Here is a 6,060-nt window from a genome sequence, read left to right as displayed (position 1 = left end):
TTTTCCTTGCATTACTTAAGGAAAACAATACATCAAATCAAGCTCATTTCCAAAAAGATATGGATGGCCCTAAACCATTTTGTCCATGATTGATGACATAAACAAGTGGAAATTATGAGTGTTTTTTATGCTTAAAACCCTAGCATATTCCACTTTTCTGCGCTTTTACTTGTGGGGAGAAGTCTTATCCTTTTTGTCCATGATTGATGACATAAACAAGTGGAAATTATGACTGTTTTTCATGCTTAAAACCCTAGCATATTCCACTTTGCTGCTCTTTTACTTGTGGGGAGAAGTCTTATCCTTTTTGTCCATGATTGATGACATAAACAAGTGGAAATTATGAGGGTTTTTATGCTTAAGACCCTAGCTTATTCCACTTTGCTGCTCTTTTACTTGTGGGGAGAAGTCTTATCCTTTTTGTCCATGATTGATGATATAAACAAGTGGAAATTATGAGTGTTTTTCATGCTTAAAACCCTAGCATATTCCACTTTCCTGCTCTTTTACTTGTGGGGAGAAGTGTTATCCTTTTTGTCCATGATTGGTGACATAAACAAGTGGAAATTATGAGTGTTTTTCATGCTTAAAACCCTGACATAGTCCACTTTGCTGCTCTTTTACTTGTGGGGAGAAGTCTTATCCTTTTTGTCCATGATTGATGACATAAACAAGTGGAAATTATGACTGTTTTTCATGCTTAAAACCCTAGCATATTCCACTTTGCTGCTCTTTTACTTGTGGGGAGAAGTCTTATCCTTTTTGTCCATATTTGGGGTTGGAAACTTAAGGAGAACACCCACCACCAATGCCTTCATCCCTATCTTTTGCTCATCAACCATCCATTAATTCAAGGTAGTGCCCAACCTTCTCTTGGACTCTACCATCTAATTTCTAGAAACAATGATTCCATTTCTTTTTATTCGATTCCATTTCTTTCTCCAATGTCTCAAGACACTATCAGTATATCAAATCAACTATTCAATTAAAATACTACAAAAAAAATTACTAAAAAAAAGTATCAAACATAAGACTTTGTTTCGACTCTGTTTGGTAACTATTTTCAAAAATAGTTTTTTATTATAGTTTTTAAAAATCGTTTTCTAATGTTTCTTAAAACATAAGTTTATTTGAGAATTTGAATTCTTTTTAACATATTTTTAAATATGTTTTAAAAATAATTTTTATGTCTAGTTGTGGGCCTCGCATTTTTCATGATGTGTTCCCCACTTGATGGCGCGACTACTTTTTTTTTTTTTAACAGAAAACAAAATAAGAAAGAAAACCCTAGGTGCAACTCCTAAAAGGAAAAAATGGTCTATGAAAACCAAATCTGGGTCCGGAGGTCAAGTTACCTATTGAGAAGATACGGTGACGAGCCACAGCACCCCGCTAAACCCCTTAAAAACGAGTTTCTACTAAATAAGGTGAAGTAAGTGTGACAATTGATAAGGAAATCAATTAATATCAAGGAATATTCATACATTGGAAGTCAATCATGCATGGAGAATAAATAAAAAAAGTGAGAGTGGGAGCGTACCTTAGCAGCAAATAAGAATGTGTTATCATGGAAACAAGGTTAGCTCGTGTATAAAATTATCACATGCATATCAAAGAGCATGACAGAGATCAGACAAAATTCATTAAGCATAGCAGTTGACAATCAGAGGAGAAAACTCATATGTAGGGCCCCCACCAAAGCCCAATTGATTTGACATGAATTAATCTCATGAATTCCATTATTTTGGAATTATGAAAATTCATTCATATTTATAAAAAAACGAGAAAATCGGAAAATTATTTTAAAATCAAAGAAAATTTGTGAAAGTGTTTGCTTGGAGGAAAAAGGCAGCAAGTTTATTAAAAACGGGATTTTTGGTGATTCTAGACTTTAAGGAAGGAGAAAAAAAAAAACTAAAATTATTTGAAAACCAGAGTAGAATTAAAATTATTTGAAAAACTGGAGTTTTGAAAATCAAATTTTGACAGCAAAAGATGAAGAAGTGAGAAAATGAGGACAAGGATTTTAAAAAAACTGACCCACCGAAAGGTGGCCATGCATGCCATGCAAGAGTGGGGTCCGGGGTGCAAAGATGGGATTGCATGCCAAAGGTGGCCATGCATGGGTGTAGAAATGGGCCCGGGGTATCTTCTCTAGGATACAAATTTTGAGCAGGTGCAAGCAAGTCTTCGCAAGAATCTGCTGACACTAACGAGTCCATCAACAAAGGAGGTGAGAAGATATCTTGCCTTCTCTTTTACCCAGATCCATTTCACATAATGAAGCTACAGTAGGATCAACTTCAACAAAGTTGGTGACATTTTCCATCCGTGGAGACTTGGGCATACCCATATGCTCCATTTCCTTTCTCACCATCAACATCTGCAGTTCCAAATAATAGTTCCTACGCCACCATTTTGCTATAAATACTTCAGGCTCTCACCAAAATCTGCGCGGGTGATTTGCTTCCTTTAGCTGATGTTCTCTTGAATCAGATGAATTTGGCGAAAGGTACTTAGGACCCTTGTACATGAAAACTACCAGGGATTGTGACTTATTTAGGAACTTGGAAAAGAAAGTCCTCTCTGTACCCATTTCACTGTCGGATGACAGCTCATCTTCAAGACTTAAGATCTTTGCAACAAAGCAAAACAATGGCAAAATGCTTTGGGTAGTGAGAATAGTGATTGACGAGATGCAAAAGGCTCTTCTCACTAGTGCTGGAAAGTGTCGCTTGATTGAACATTTTCCAACTCCAGGGCTAGAATATCCACTGTCTGTTCATCTTTCACATCTTAATCATTGTGTTTCTTCATAAGAACTTCCATGGTCCTCTATTATCATGAGGATAACCAAGTTCAGTTTGTTCGGAACCGCGACTTCTCCGTAAGAATCACATCCATAAGTTCTGGCAGAGGACCAACCAAATTGCAATTTACCAATGATAAACTTCTCAGTTGAGCTGAATTTTGCAATGCAATTCCAGTGAGCCAATGAGAGATGGCGATTAGCCACTGAATTGATTCTTCTGAAGGTCATGGCTTGTGGGCATTGAGAGCTATTTTCAGCAAGAATATGGAGGCAAGTTGCAACCTTGTTCTCATTGCATGAAGACTGTCACCACGATCCAACAGCTAGTTTTGATTTGAACAAAACGCGATTCTTTCTGACAAGTTTTTCTTCCATCTCCATAAGCTCTTTCAGTGCTATTAACCTAGCTCCATGGACGGAAATACAGATAAGGTAAATGACCACCCACATAGTGAAAATGTTAGGTATGATGATTGCTAGAACAGAACACAAGTGTCTTTGATCTACAAGCTTTGAGCCTACCTCGCTTAGGTAATCAAGCACTTCATTTGAGGTTCCGAAATGCAAGAACAGCAAATCATAAGCACAATAGTTGTACATCCTTCGCTTTTCCAATCTTAAGGCATGCTTCGTGTCTTTCGGGCAAAACTCCAAGGTGCTATTGAATTTGTGGAGAAAGCAAAGAGTAAGGGATGAGTGGTGGAAAGGTGTTAAGGGAATCGAGTGGTCTCTAGATACACGCAAAGAAGTTGCTTCATAGTACGCCGATAGATGGAGCATTTAGAAACAGGAAGTGGCCATGCAAAGAGTCAATTGCATTGGAAGCCAAATATGTGGCGCCAACAATTAGAGGTACTGTACTGACTAATGTGGATTCAAATGGTTCATCAATGGCAGTGTTGAACACATCAAAACCTTGTTCGTTAGATGCAAATGGATACCCCCTAGATGGTAGTTGCTGAGCTTCATGGAATATCCACAGTCATTCTCCACATACTGCACAGTCTTCGGATCTGGGATGGCGTTGGGGCACTTGTTGGGTGGAACAGATGGGGTCAGATTGGGTAGAGCAGGCAGACCAGGAGGTGGAGGTTGGAAAGTTTGACGGATGATTGGTTTGAGATTTGGGTTTGGTGGGTATGAAAGATGGGAAGGCGATGAGCTTGTGATGGGGTTGTAGGCGTGGGGTATGGTGTGAAGAAACAAAAATGGGGCTTGAGAGACTAGGGCAAGGTGAAGTATTCATGGACTGCTTGAAAGCTTCCAACCAACAGTGCCTTCCGTCTCATTACTACCATTTAAATTTTTTTTCCCTAGAAAACTATGAAGTTTCATCTGATAACATGATTGGTAAACTAGTGCATGACTTGGATGTCAATTAGCCTCTTTTTCAGCTCTCCTCAATCCCAAGTGAATGTCCATCAAGTTTCTTCTTCATTCAAATAATTACCGAAAATTCCCACCATCTGTTTGCATGATACTTATTAGTCAATCCCATCAATAAGCAATGTTTTAGAACCAGTAGGACCACAATTAAATAAGCATAAAGAGGCTTTCTTGAGGGCTCCACCTGCAAGTCTAATGATGCCTACTTGACAACCATATTCTTGGGTTCTCCTTACTGTCAATATCCGCAAAGAGCGGGGTGGCCATTTTGAGCAGAGAAATCAAGAACTGGGATTGAGGGAATAGATTCTATACCCCACGAATGAGTGTTTATATGGAAGGTCATAGGAGTTAGGATAGGAAGGTTCTTCTTGCATTGATAAGGTTTGATGGTCTTTGGATTTGCAAAACCCATACTCAATCACCAATAAGTTGCTATTTTCATCTCATGCTTGTCGATTACTCTGAGAGCAATCACCACTCTTCTCGAGTGACAAGAACAATGTCCATGGAGCGATGACTTAATCTGGCAAACTTCATCACAGGTTGTGGGTTTGGCTGAACTAGAAGAGGCAATATTCTGCACCATCTCTCTCTCCTTCTTAGCTTTCTGCATTGCCTGCTCCTGTAAGAATCCCCACTTCAGGCTACCCAAGCAATGCTCGATATGGTCAAACCACCAAGAATAAGGCTACCATCATTCAATTTCCTGATCAAATCACCAATCTGCTCTGCAGCAACACCTTGCGACCTAAAATCGAGAAATACCTCTTTCACAGTCGGACCCTCCTCATGCTCAAACATCAGAGTCTGCAGCTAAGGATCCACAGAATATAGTAGTGGAGTTGCAACTCCCAGAAACACCCCAACCAAGATGGCCAACCTAGCTGGAATACTCAACACCCCGAACTTACCACAAATAGAGGAATAGAAAGCAGAGATAGAGGCAGAGTAAGGACTGAAGAAATAACAAAAGGAAATCAAGCGGATAACGAATGTACAGAGCCTCATTTCAGGCGACATCCATGGGCCAAGGACGGGTGGAATTAACAAAAACAACTGGCATGATTTTCAAGCATCAAACACAGATGAAACAGGGACAAAATAATCCTAACAGAACCAAGGCAAAGGAAATGAAACAACTATGGCAATGTCAATACAACCCATAAATCAGCTGGAATCAATGTGTTCTCTGATTCACACATCCAAGCAACAAATGCCAACCAAACACAACAACAAAGAAAGAAAATAGTATGATATGGGAGAAAATGGACAATACAAAGTAAACTTACCTGGAAGTCCTTCCCAATGCTCCTCTTCTGCTCTGGGGAACTCAGAAAAAATCCCCCTTACTCATGTTTCCTCTTCTAGATCCTCCTTCAGCCGGTACTCAATCTGTTCCTCTGTTCAGCTCAAAAAACCACCTCCCGAAAAACATCTCTCCCCAAAAACAGCTCAGTCTCACCGTTTCCGCTCTTCTGTTTCTCCCTCCTTTGCTCCCCAAACCAGCTCACTCTTGCCCCCTTCTTTTTCACGGCCTGCAGAATCCCACCCTAAAGAAACGGCCTCTCAAAAAATCCCTTCACGTGTCGCTCTACCATTGGTCTTCATACCAAAAAACAATTATCAAACCTAATATTTTTATAATATACATAAATTCTTGAAAAAATAATTGCAATTAAATGCATTCAACAAACTCATAATTAAATAATTACAACATTTGACCACACCAAGCCAAGCATTCTTCTGCAGTCTCTTGATGTTTGGGACTGATTTCTGTTTACCACCTTCATGTTATTATGCGCAACACTACTTTCACAAATAAAATGCATGCAACAATGAATTTATTTAAGTTCTTATAT

The sequence above is a fragment of the Vitis vinifera genome, chromosome 19 (assembly GCF_030704535.1).
Source record: "Vitis vinifera cultivar Pinot Noir 40024 chromosome 19, ASM3070453v1".
Classification (NCBI taxonomy): domain Eukaryota; kingdom Viridiplantae; phylum Streptophyta; class Magnoliopsida; order Vitales; family Vitaceae; genus Vitis; species Vitis vinifera.
This window is presented reverse-complemented; position numbering follows the sequence as displayed.